Below are 14,036 nucleotides of genomic sequence, written 5' to 3'. Positions count from 1 at the left end.
AAGGGGACCCTTCTGGTTTCTTACAAAGCCTGGAGCTCTGGACAGTACAAAGCAAGACCAGCCGCCACAGAGGGGCAGTGGTTTCCTTCCTGAGATAAATGATGCCTTGCAGAGCAAGGAATGGCAGGCTCAGGGTCATGGATTTTGGTCCCTGCCCCCAGCAACTGAGTGACTTGGGCAATATAGCAAACCTTTCCAAATAGAGTTTTTACTCAGTAAAATAAGGATGATAATGACCATAATAACAGTTGGTAAGATTGTTGTGACCACTCAATTTCGTTAAATAAGGAAATGCACTGGGCACGATGGTGCACGCCTGTAATCCCAGCAGTTCAGGAGGCTGAGGCAGGAGGATTGGAGTTCAAAGCCAGCCTCAGCAAAACCAAGGTGCTAAGCAACTCAGTGAGACCCTGTCTCTAAATAAAATACAAAATAGGGCTGGGGATGTGGCTCAGTGTTTCAGTGCCCCTGAGTTCAATCCCCATATCCCCCAAAAAATAAAAATAAAAAAAAATAATGAGATGGACATCATTACCCTAAGTACATGTATGAAGACACGAATGGTGTGACTCTACTTTATGAACAACCATGAAAAATTGTGCTCTATATGTGTACTATGAATTGAAATGCATTCTTCTGTCCTCTATAACAAATTAGGATAAATAAATAATGTTTTAAAAAAATAAAGAAATGCACCTTGGTAAAGTCCAAGTATTTGTAGTTATTTTGCATTCCACAAAAGCTGAGAGATGCATATCAGCATCTGTGGGCACATCCCGTGTTCTTCTTCCTCAACCCCCAGCTCCAACCCAAAAAACTCCTATCTTTATCTTTTTATGGACATGCTGCTAACATTCCTTGAGGTTTCTCAGTTAATAGGAAATACAAGCAATTAGGAAATTATTTGAACAACTAAGAATGGGAGACAAAAAAAAAGAAAACTTAAAAGCTTGCTAATCTAGTTCTCTATGTGTGTAACAACCACTCCAAAGTTAATGCTCTAAGAAAACAACCAGTCTGTCATGCCCACTGATTCTGAGGGTTGGCAATTGGACAGTGCTCTTGGGACTAGCTTGTCACTGCTTCATCATGTCTGGAGGCCCAGCTGGGAAGGGCTGAATTGCTGTGGGCTGAAACTAACTGCAAGCTTCTTCTCTGACATGTATGCCCCTGTACTAAGGTGAACAGAAATCTAGGCCCAGTTGGGACTATTATCCAGCACTTATACACGGCACTTTGTTTGTGCTTAGGCTTTGCAAAGCATGGCAACTGGATTCTAGAGAAAGTGTCTAGAGAGGGATGTCCTAAGAAAGCCAGGTGAAAGGTATGGCCTTTTTCTCTGAGTGACAAGCCCACCGGGATTCAAGGGGAGGGGACATAGAAGCTCTCTTCTGGCCAGGTACAGTGTCCCATGCCTATAATCCTAGTGGCTAGAGAGGCTGAGGCAGAAGAATCGTGGGTTCAAAGCCAGCCTCAGCAACTTAGGGAGACCTAAGCAACTGAGACCCTGTCTCTAAATAAAATATTTAAAAAGGGCTGGGGATGTGGTTCAGTGAGTAAGCGCCCCTGGGTTCAATCTCTCATACCAAAAAAGAAGTTCTCTTCTGAAAGAAGTTCAAAATATTTGGGGTGGTGTTTTAAAAGTGCCACACCTGCTATCTAAATTCTTTACAGGAAAGAAGTAATATTGAGGCTCATTCAAGTTTCCAGGATAAATTATGGTTAATGGTATCACCTTCTCCTAAATTGTCCTGTCCTGGAGAAACATAACTTCAACAGTCCGTCTCTCTAGATGATCACAGTCATCACTTACACTCATGGTTTGGCACTGTCACGGAATACTACCCGAATGCAGAGTGGTGGCCCAGCTTGTCAGAAGTAAAACATTCAAACCCTCCTGCAAAATCACCAACAGGATGGAATCAATTACAGAGTTGCCCTCTGAGCTTTCCTCAGATGTCCCTAAGACACCAAAAAAGAAAATGCTTTTTCCTGAAGCAAAATGAAGATCTAAAAAAATTAAATAAATAAAATTTAACTGACAATATGTTTATATCAGAATCCTGAGTCTTTGGGGGCTACTCCAAAGAAAGCCAAAGTTAATAAAAGCATGCATGTAAGTGAAATAAGTAGAAACAGGCCTATTTCTGTGGGTATTAGGTTTGATGCTTTTCAAATTTTATGAAAAGAACAGCAAACCTGGTCTGAATTAGGACTCCAGTTCATGAGGGATAGTGTGGGGTGTGTTCAGTTGCAAATGTCCCCAAAAGAGTTAGCGCAAGAACTTGGGAAAGCTCGGCCCTCAGGAACATGCCAAAATTACCTCTAAAAGCAAATGGCTAGAGCTGCCCCAAGCTGGGAACCCAGGGTTGACCAGCACTGATCATTTGGTTAGGTATGAACAAAACTATATTTAGCGGTGAGTAGAGTCATTTAGAGAGGAAGGTAGAGTCATTGAAAGTGGTAGCCCTTGTGAAAAGAAGAGACAGTACCAGGCCCCTGCCTGGTGAGAAACCACTACAGGATTGCCTCTTTTAAGGAACAAGAATCCTTGAGAGCTCTCAATGTTTTTTAAACATAAAACACACATGAGTACCAGGAACAAAGAAAAGTCCCAACATGTCATGGCTGGAAACACAGACACTGAGATGAATTGCATCTGGATTTGGATTTCTAACTGCTACTCACTGTGTAACTTTTAGCAACTACTTTGTCCCCCTGAAATCTACTATTTATAATAAGGGGGGAATAATATTAGTTCTCTCTTAGTGTTGTTAAGTAAAAACTTAACATAGTATGATTGATTAAAAATTCACTCTAAAGCCTGATCTTTATCATTTCATTTCCCTATATTATCTATCAGTTTCATTCTATAGTCTGTGCATATTACAGGAAGTTTGAAAAGACGCTTAGAAAACACAAATCATCTATAATCCTGACACCAAGAGCAATTTTGATTAACATTTACATTATTCCAGTTAGCCTATATGCAAGACACTTTCTCTGAGATCTCACTGGGGATATATATATTTTTTTCTTTTATCGAGATAGAATCAGTATGTTCCATACAATTAAAATCCCTCCCAAATATCCCTTGAAATGGTTGCATAGTCTTCCATTTATATTCACATGACTCTTCTAACTGTGGCACAAAGATTTCTCCTGGGGGAAAAAAAAGAATTCCATTCTTCGTGAGGGCTTATTGTGTGGTCTACATGCTGAAGACCATGAATAGGAGAGCCAGATCTAAGGTACAAAAGCATCCAATAGCATAGCCCTAGGTCTGCCCATAGAAGGAACATGAGCTCAGCCACTAGTCCAGTTTTCTAGACTTCTAAGTGTGAATTTCTTCAAAATTTCCTCAAGACCCATGACTTTCACAAGAAAGCAACTTTAATTGTCTGATTTTCACATTATTCTTCAGGCACTATTTTTTTTTTTTTTGTACCAGGGATTGAACACAGTGGGCTTCAACCACTGAGCCACATCCCCAACCCTTTTTTTGTATTTTATTTAGAGATAGTATCTCACTGAATTGCTTAGGGCCTCCCTAAGTTGTTGATGCTGGCTTTGAACTAGTGGTCCTCCTGCCTCAGCCTCCTGAAGCCACTGAGATTACGGGTATGGGCCATTGCACCCAGATCTCTGCTACTTCTCAAGTGTGTCTTTTTAAAACATTGAAGAATGCATGGTGTTGTGGTTAAACATGGCCTTCCTGCCCATCCCAAACAAAGCTATTTTCTTCTCTTTCTTAAGTGTTCTGAGAAATCAGAAGCAATTAAGGGACATACATGAATGAAGCTGGAAAGCCACACAGATTTATTTCTGCTCACACAACATAGTCATTGGTTGGACTGGCTTCACACTTAACGATTTTAAAATCTTAATTTGTGCGTGTTTGTTTTAGTCATCCTTGCCTAAACATTTAATGCTCCAAAGAAGTGCTTCCTGTGTTTGTTATTAAAGCTTCTCATGCTCTGGTTTGGGGTCTGTCTCCTTCCACAGGCCACCAAGACCAAATAGAAAATGCCTCGAAATGCAAACAGTCCCTGAATTATGATGCCTATTACTTTTTATTAGTAGTCAAAACGAAAAGAAGCAAGGAACAGTTCTATTTATGCAGAGCCATCAGAACATAAATAATAATAAAATGCTAAAACTGTAAAACTACTTATAGGATTATTAATTTAATTCTAAATAAAAAGTAGGTTTAGGTATCATCTCCGTGATAGCAAATGTGGTTGCACTTTGCTTTCATTAAATATTTATACCCAAAAAACATTTTGGTTTAGGAAACAAAGTAGTGATAAAAAATTACAGTCTTTGAATATTGGGCTTTGACTAGTCCCCTGCTGCCCTTTATTGTATGTTTCAGTAAAATACAGTACATCTTGCTGTTTTATTTCATTGTTTGTGGCCCGTGCAAAATCCTATCATCCAGCTGCCCAGCATAAATGAACAACAAATCGCAAGAACCAGAGAGCCACTTTAACTGATTAAACCGGGTCTGGAATTTTCCTTTTACTGCTAAATTATCATCTTATTGCAATTATTTTTACACATTGTGATAATTTTCACACATTGTGATAATTTCTACAAAATTCTAGGGGAGATGCTCATCAGATAGCTGAGGCTCTCTGATTCCTTCTTCTGACCTCAGCAGAGTAAGGAGTTTAGTTTTCATGTTCTAGGGGGCTGCCTTTTTCTCCCTCAAATTATTTAAATCAGCGGATTAGTGGAGCTTAGATAATGGGTCTTTTTGTTTTTATTTTGCTCAAGGCTCATCACTTTTTCTCTTCTCATAAAAGTTGTTTGCCTAAGGAACTTAATCATAAGTTGAAGGAGAGGAACATTATTTTGTCCCAGAACAAAAATGAAAGACAAAATAGAATCCAGACACAATTCACATTTCACCCATCGAGTGATTTTTGAGCTAGGGAAACAGGTTATGAGGGCATATGACAAATTGCAGAAAATATTAGCACAATCAGGTTTGTGTGATCAAAACTAACACATGAAAATACACTTGCTACATTTAAAGGCCTCCTTTAGAGATACCTGATAAAGCAGAATAAACCAACTGAAGATGAGGGAAATAGAATGCTTCCTCCAAAATTGTAGACATGTCTTTATCAAAGTCAGGTATGTAGAGACACAGGAAAAGCAAAGCCACTGAGTATAGATGCGTAAGTTGTACACTGCACAACTCCAAGGGAAGCCATTCACAAAGAGTACAATGTGGATGGTTCCTTAATTAAATCTCATTAATTTTGTGCCTTCTTTCCAGGAAGGTGTGATTGCAAAGAAGCTAGGACAAAATGTAGTTTTTTAGGGCCTAACATAAAAAAACATTGTTGCTGAGTCAAAGTAAAAAGATAGATCTGTATTAAGTCTACTGCGATGAATTTTATTGGCTACACAAGCAAAAAATAATAAAATTTTTACATTGGAGGAGTCTACCTACACTTGAATTACAGGGAGAATTTTTAAGTTATATAAGAGAACAATTTTCAAATGCTTCAGTAACATTAATTACTAACAGAAAATGTAATGTCACATGTTGTCATTTTTCATACTTAAAAGTGAAAACTAACCAGAGCTCCCCCTGCCTGGCTACATTGTAGTAGCCATTCTTGTACTTGAGAGTAATAAAATGACATATATATATAAGGCCCTGCCTTATCATCTAGATTGAGAGATAGGCTCCCATTTCTAGAGCCCATGAATAATGTTAAAGCACCATATAATAACCTTTGCTCCTTTTATGATTTGCATCTGCTAAGGCCACCTGCATGAGTCTACAACTGTATTCTGGTGGGAGGAGTGGGCAAATTTGGAAAGTATACATTTAATAGAATTATTTCTCCAGGACCTATCCACTGTGGGCTTGAAGTTTCCCTTCTTGGCCACCTCAGGAGATACCTATTTTGACAGTAATTTATGCACAGGCTATTGATCAGCTGAATTTTCTAAAATAATACATTTCAGGAAATAAACTTGAAGTCTCTCCTGCCTGCTACTTCACTGAGCAGACTTCTAATCATCATACCCTGTCTGGTTCCATCTCATATGTAATCCCAAGAGTCTCAAGAACACTATTTTGCCTCATTAGAAGCAATAAAGTCAGTAAATTTGAGGGTCAACCAATGACACATGTCTACAGATTGACAGATAATGTTTTTCTTGCCCCAGCCTATAGAAAATCTTAACACTCACCAACATCTACTTAGATCTTATTTTATGTCATACAGTTAATGATGCAATTTGTCATCTAACACTTGCAATGACCCTAGGATATATGTAAAGTCATCCTTCCACTTTACAGAGGAGCTAACTGAGGTTTAAAGACATGCAGGAATTTGCTCAAAGTCGTGAAGCTAAAAAACAGCAAGACTGAGACTGGAATTTAGGTCCCTCTCACTTGAAAGACTTGATTTTTCATTGAGATATCATGAAGCTGGAGAGCTTGCCCTTGGAACACATCCCTTTCTCAGCTGTAGAAACTGAGGGTTAAATAGTCATTCATCTTGATGAGATGACAAACTTGGGGGATATTGGTCAAATTCCCAATAGGTCATTTAGACACTGTGTTGTGTAAAGCAAAGCACCTTCTATTTAGCTGTGATCCATCTTTTCCTTTGAACTATATCTGTATATCTAATGAATAATTGCCAGTCCGGGCAAATACCTACTGAAGATTCCAGAGTATAAAAGAATTATAACAAAGTGTGGTGGTGCACACCTGTCATCCCAGCAACTCTGGGATCAAAAGTTCAAGGTCAGCTTCAGCAACTTAGCAAGACCCTTAGCAACTTAAGATATGATTCAGGTGTAGAGTGCACCTGGGTTCAATCCCTAGTACAAAGAAAAAAAAAAAAGAAGCCTCTCAAATGTACAAAGATATCCCAAAGGTGGGTAGTTCTAAATTGCATATTTATATTTAATATATATTATATATTTATATTAAATAATATATTATATAAAATAATATATATTATATATTTATGTTAAATAAAAATATGCAATTAATTTGCATGTTCTAGTTGGTTTATTTTTCAAGTTGATTTTCATTTCTTAGCTATCCCTGAGTTTCCCCGTTTCAGCTGGACTACCTCTGAGGTCCATAAAAGGATGGTTGAAAGTATTGGCTGACCTCCTCCTACCCTCATCTTCACCAGCGGCATGTGGTCCAATGTTCCTCACCCAGTGAGAACTCAACTCACCCTGAGTAGATATTCTATGTGACCAGAGGTACCTACCCTCTCTTTTTTAAGTCAAAAGGCTCTACATAAGATGTGAGGCAGAAAATCTGAGGAATTAAAAAAGATAGAAGAGCCTCCTGGCATTTCTCATTGGTGGGGAATTTTTGTTTTGTTTTTGTTTGTTTAACTCAATTCAGAACATTTTTTCTAGCTAAGAGAAAAAAATAAAGATTTGCATTTGAAATACAAGCTTTTGTATTTGATTTTACATCTTCCTACCTGAAGAAGAATGTCCCCATTCCACCAGCTTTCTTACTAACAATGAATGGTAATTAGAGAGAAAACTCCCCCCCCTTTCGGTGGTGAAGGCACAATATCTGAGCAGACACCCAGGGAGGAATGTGTCATAAGGTACATTCCTCATAATCAAGGATAATTCAAAAGGGAAACAGTGACCGAACATCCATGGGAGCCAACAGAAGCCTAATCCTGAGCCCAGCTCTGCAGACGGGGCACAGGCTGCTGCAAAGCCAGGGCAGATGCCAGGGAAGGGACCAGCCACAAACCGAACAGAAGTCCAGTCCAGAGCTTGGCATCTGGGTTCTTCAGCTGCCAGCCTTGCTTCGCGAGTGGCCGCAGTGTTTGCCTCCTGTGCAGAAATCAACAGAGGATGAGGCTAAAGAGGTCCATGCTCCATCCTGCCAGCAACAGGATGAGGCGGTGCCAAGAGGCTGCAGTGCCACACGGGTGCCAATGTGCCTTGGAACGGCTTTTATATTTTCTAAATTCGTGCAAAAAGAAAAGGCTGGATCCAACACTCAGAACCATTTCTCCCATTTCCCTTTTTTTAAAAAAATAGCTATTCCTGTCCACAATCCATTTTTTTTTAAATAGCTATTCCTGTCCACAATCCATTTTTTTTTAAACAAGGCTAACATGGCCAGGTCTTTTTCTGCTTCACTCCTTACATTTTGATAGCCTCACATCAAAATCAAACCAACAGTTTGTTTCATATGTGTTACTAAACTTGTATTTTTTTTTTACTTGCACATTATGATTGACCTTTATCCAGTTTCCAGAAGAAATTACCAATAGGATGAGTGGAGTAGGGGATGGGAGCACAGAGGGTCATGGGATGACCTGAGACAGCATCTTGGTCATGAGTTGAGTAGGCCATTCCAACCCTGGAGATTTTCAATATGTGTTCAAAGATCCAGTGTTCTATTTGTAAGGAAATCATGTCATTGTTCAACTAGGAAAACTGTGAGAAAATTGATGAGGTAAAATGATGTAATAAGATAAATGTACTATACTTAGATGTCATGATTTCTTAAAACATCATAAATAAAGGGATAGAGTCTCTTCATCCATTCACATTAGATGAAGGAAGAAGGAAATAAAGAGACTAGTGGAAGACATAGAGACCCTTCATTATTGAAGCTCCTCTTACCTAACCCAAATGAATGTTCAGATTTGTCAACCAGAAAAACTCAAGCATAGCATGTTTTCAGTAAGAAAATACGTAGAGGTCTTGGCTCTGTCAATTCCTATTAGGACTTTAGAAGATGTGGGAGCTTGAGACTATTTTACATAAGGCTTTCACTATAAAGATAAAAGATGTTTTATTTGCTAATGTTATGAGGTCCTCATTTTCCTATTCAAACATCCAAATCAGCAGATATTAAGGTTAAGTATCTTCTTAATTATTCTTACATGACTGCCTCTGTTTTGATGCAATTCTCACATAATTCTTGGGGAATAAATAAAACTTCTCAGGGTAATGGTGAATATCTCAATATTCCTGTTTTAGTCATCTTTTTCTCCTCTGTGATCAAAATACCTGACAAGAACAACTTGGAGGAAAAAAAAGTTTATTAACTTGGGGCTCACAGTTTCAGAGGTCTTAGTTTATAGACAGCCAGCTCCATTGTACCAGAGGTGAGGCAGCATATCAGGGAGGAAGGGCCAGCAGAGGACAGATGCTCAGCTCAAGGATGGACCAGGAAACAGAGAGAGATGGAGAGGGGAAAGAGTTACAGGGCAGCAGCACTCTTCCAGGGCACACCCCCAAATGACCCACCTCCTCCAGCCATGCCAGGCCTGCTATGGTTACCAGCCATTCAGTCCATTCACACTGAGATAGATCAACTAGATAATAGCTCTCATCATCTAATCATTTCACTTTTGAGTATTCCTGCATTCACAGGAGATTTTGAGGGACACTTCATATCCAAACCAATTTTCTACCATGGACCAAATACCACATTCCACTCAGGATTCCCATTTTACTATTTTCCTTCCCATCATGGTGCTTTTGCTTGATTTGTTGTCCCATCTTCTCTTGTTCTGAGGTTCAGCTTAAGTAAGTTATGAAACTTTTTCAACAAAGTTTCTTTTTCTCCAGTGGATCATGTGTGATCTCCACCACAGAGCTGGGCCTTGGATTGTACTGCCTGGTGATCTGTTAGTTCTCAAGTAAGTATTATTTGTACAGTCGTGGTCTCCTTGGAGGAAGGGGTCATCATTGTCATGACCAATTTTCTTTTATCTTCCATAAGGTCAGGTTGGGCCCTTGATTACAGCTTCAAATTTCAGAAAAGATGACTTGCTATTCAAACTTAAATTTATCTCAATATAAATTTCATCTAGAGGTGGATAATAAGAAATAAAGCTTTTGACAAATTTTCTACCTCTGCCAAAAACTAATATTCAATGCTGTGTTAGTTTTATTTATGGGATGTCAGCTATGTATAAGAAGGCTAGGCTTCAAAAAAGAGTAGCCCTGTGTTCAAAGAAACTTACTCTAGGGCAAAGAGCACAGTAACTCGTGTGACTTGGTCCCATATGCTTACTATAAAGAAAAGGCACAACATCTCATTGGGTTAAATACAATTACAGTCTCTGGAATCTCCCCCAAATATTACTTCATAGTTTACTCACAGAATTTTTAATTTTTTAGTGGCATACTAAATCTATTTAAACAGCATGTTTGAGGGAAAATGCTTTCAGATGGTTTTCTGAGGATTTTCCAGAGCCATAGTTCAGCTGAAAGTGTTACTTTGATATCAAGAAAAAAGAAATAAGAATTCATCATTAAATGTTCATTTAATACCTGTGTGATCTGAGCTCTATACCTCTTAAATATTAAGGAGACTTTATGTTTTAATTTATCTTAATAACAGCATCATATTAAAAGCTGAAAGCAGTCTGCAAACTTAAGGAACAATTGGAACAAACAGAATAAAAGGGAAAACCAATGGAAATTGGTTTATGGACTTTTAGCAAGACAACTGAAAGAAGATTGATTCAGAGATAATGCATCAATGTCATTTTATGTCAGATGTTGACAATGTCAAAAATAATTGTGTTTTGTTGCAACGATGAAATAAAATCCCTTATTTTCCTTGAAAAATGCATATGCCCCATAAAGCAAGCACTTCCAAAATGTGCCATTCTACTTAGAAACAATATTTACTCTCCTGGTATAGGTTGAGTTCCTAGTATTCAAAAAGATGTTAAAAATCAGAGTTAGGGCCTTGGGGTGTGGCTCAGTGTCGAGAGCTTGCCTAGCATGTGTGAGGCTCTGAGTTCAATCCTCAGCACCACATAAAAATAAATAAATGAAATAAAACTATTGTTTATTAATAAATAAAATAGAGGTATTGTCCATCTCTAACTAAAAAATAATTTTAAATCAGACTTGAATAGCCCATGTGGAGACTTTTCACTGAATAGTTCTCTCTCTTCTTCCATAACCCCAGTTGCTTCCTAATCCCAATCCTAACCCTAGCTCTAAGCCACATTTCACTAGTACAGACACTTATTTGACCACAATGAGAAGATGATTCTTTTTAGAGAGCACAGTTCATTCACTGCAAAGGTGTTGCCACTCCTCTTTTCTGCACTGTCTTGTTCAGGAACAAGGCATTGGTTTGAGGTAGCATCATCACAGTCAAAATGGCAGCTGAAAGGACTAGTGGGAGAATCTCCTTCAATGTAGTCTAAACAGGACGCTTGTATCTTATTCACAAGTTCTCTCTTTTTTCATTCCAGTCCTTTGTAAGGGCCTTCCTAGTGACTGGAAATAAAATTCGTATATGTACTTTCACCAAGAAACAAAATGGGAATTTAATAAACAAAAAGTTTACTTGCTTTTCCAATTGGCCCAGTGTGGATTTTAGCTTTCTAAGTATCAAGGGAAATAAAGCTGTAGGCAAGACAAGGATATTCACACCTCTGCCAAAAATTAATATATTTTTAATGGTAAATTAACATCAAAAGTTTTATACATATTAGTGATGGTCTGACCTCCAACTGTTCACAGTCATGTCCAATCCACACACACAGAAGGAGAAAATATGTCTGCTGAGAATGTTCGATTTGTTCAATTCCCTGCCATGTCTTTTCAGCGGCTAATGCGGCTTCATAAACAGATGATGATTTTGCAGGGAAAGGAAAACCAACAGGGATAAACTATGTTAAGTTTTTTGAGACGATAATTTGTCATTTAGGTATGCTTTACCATTATGTTTACTGAAGAACATATGTGTGTATATAATTTTAAAGCAATAGCCCACTTGCACAAATAGAGAAGAGTTTTCAATTAAAAATTTCTGCTGTTTTGAAAGCTTGATGTCTGCCATATTCAAGAAGGAATCTTCGGACTCAACTGAACAAACATTCACTGAAGATTACTACTATGTGCCAAGTTAGGGGGTGGGGTGCAAAAAAGGACATGGTTTGTTTGATAAATTCAGTTGAGAACCTAGAAACAGACCACCTAACTCAGGTCCCTACCCACAATATATAAGGCGATTAGAAATCATCTTGAAACCTACCAAACTATAAGTCCAGGCTAACTAGTCAAGGAGAAGCTGATCTTTTTCTGCATGTTCTTTCTCTAGAAAATTCTTTGGACTGCAACAGAAATAGCAAAATGACTTCAGATGGGAAAGATGGAGGAATGAAACCATGTTAGTGGCCCATGACCATGGTAGGCCCAGAAAAGAACAGGAAGCACAGAAAATTCAACAAGTGACCACCTCCCCAGGGAGAATTAAAGAGACACAGAAGGGAGAGCCTCTTCATAATGGAGATGATGGCTGAGATAAGATCTCATGGAAGATCACATTGTATTCTCGGCTCTTCTGGCTTTGCATGAGAGCATTTCAAGCAAGACTTAGTATAAGTACAGCAAAGTCTATTTAGAGGGGAAAGAAGGGTGAAATGACAAGAGAGAGAGAGCCGGTCCTCTCAGAGAGGAGGGTGATCACTCACTTCTTTGTGTCCCATTTTTTATTGAAGTAAGAAGGAAGGTTTCTGGAGAATCCGACCCAAGCACTGCTTCTTAACTTGTGACTGACAGTAGGATTGTGATTTCTAAAGTCTCTACAGCACATGTTTTTACCTAAAGGCAACTCTCAGTCATCTTGGTTTATGTAAAGGTCACAAAAGTCCTCTGGGTCTGCTGGCCTGGATCTGGGTAACTTGTGTTCTTATCTGAAGAGGATTTTTCTCTTTTTTTTTTTTTTTTTTTTTTTGGACCTGCACTTTTCAACCTTAAGAGGGAGGAACAACCCTGAAAATAACAAACTCTTAAGCTAAGAATTGCAATATACTAGTTATCTTTTTAAACCACTAGATCAGAATGGCCTTGCGTGAGCTGCTTCAAAGAAAGACATCTTGAGAGTTAGCCCGCAGGCTCCAACTACAGAATGAACCCTTCAAACTCCACATTCCCAGCACTTACATCTACCTGCTCCCAACACTCATTAGAATATTCCATTTCAGCTGACACATTATTTGGTCTTGGAAATCGTGAACTTCTTCTCTTCTGAACAGATTTTTATTATAAAATGTATGCATTAGGGAACTAATGTAATCACCATCTTTATTTACTATTATGGACATTTCAAAAATTAATCATTTGAAAGAGTGTATTAAACTTGTATAATATGGCTTGTGGTTCTGGGGCACTGGGTTCCTGGTTTTCTCTTGGTTCACTGGTGGAGGCTCCTTCTCCCTCCCATGGCTGTTCCTCCTTCTCTTCCTGAGTGCTTAGGAGTGGCCCAGTGCTCGGTCCTTGGTCCTCTTCTCCTCTCTACATTCACTTGCTGAGGTTTAAATATTACTTCTATGTTAACTATTCCAAAATTAACATTCCCCTCCCAGAGCACTGTTCTGGACTCCCTCACCCAACATTATCATTTATGTGTCTACATTCAGCATGTCCAAACCTCTTGATCTGTTCCCACACACCTATGTCACAGGTGATCTTTCATCAGCAGGTGACAACTCCATTTTCCTAGTCGCCGATGTCATCACTAATGCCTCTCTTTCTCTTATAGCCCACACTGATAGCAAATCTTATTGGCTCAACCTTCAAAATATTTCTAGATTCCAGCCACTTCTCACCTCCTCCCCAGCTAGCACCTAGCCTAAGCCACCATCACATCTTGCCTGGGGCATTAAAACTGCCCCTGCATGGGCCCCTCTGCCTCTATCCTTGCCCTGTCTCTTGTCAACACAACATCTGGAGCAATCCTTTTAGAAATAAACTCAGATTTTCTCTTGTCTCCTCTCAGAACTCCTCAGCAGCTACTATTTCACTCAGAGAAAAAAAAACAAAATCCTCATAAAAGCCTTCCAGGCCCTATACTCTGGCCTTTAGGTCCTCCCTAAATTCATCTCCTCCCACCCTCCTCACTCCTCTCCCACCATTCTGACTTCTTAGGACCTGCGCATCTGCTGCTCCTATGCCTGGAAAGTTCTTCAGTTCATTTTTGTTCTCATATCACTTTCTCCATAAGACCTACCCTGTCCTATTTAAAAGCG

Source organism: Urocitellus parryii, chromosome 10 (genome assembly GCF_045843805.1).
Source record: "Urocitellus parryii isolate mUroPar1 chromosome 10, mUroPar1.hap1, whole genome shotgun sequence".
In the NCBI taxonomy this organism is placed as follows: Eukaryota; Metazoa; Chordata; class Mammalia; order Rodentia; family Sciuridae; genus Urocitellus; species Urocitellus parryii.
Note: the sequence above shows the minus strand (reverse complement) of the source record.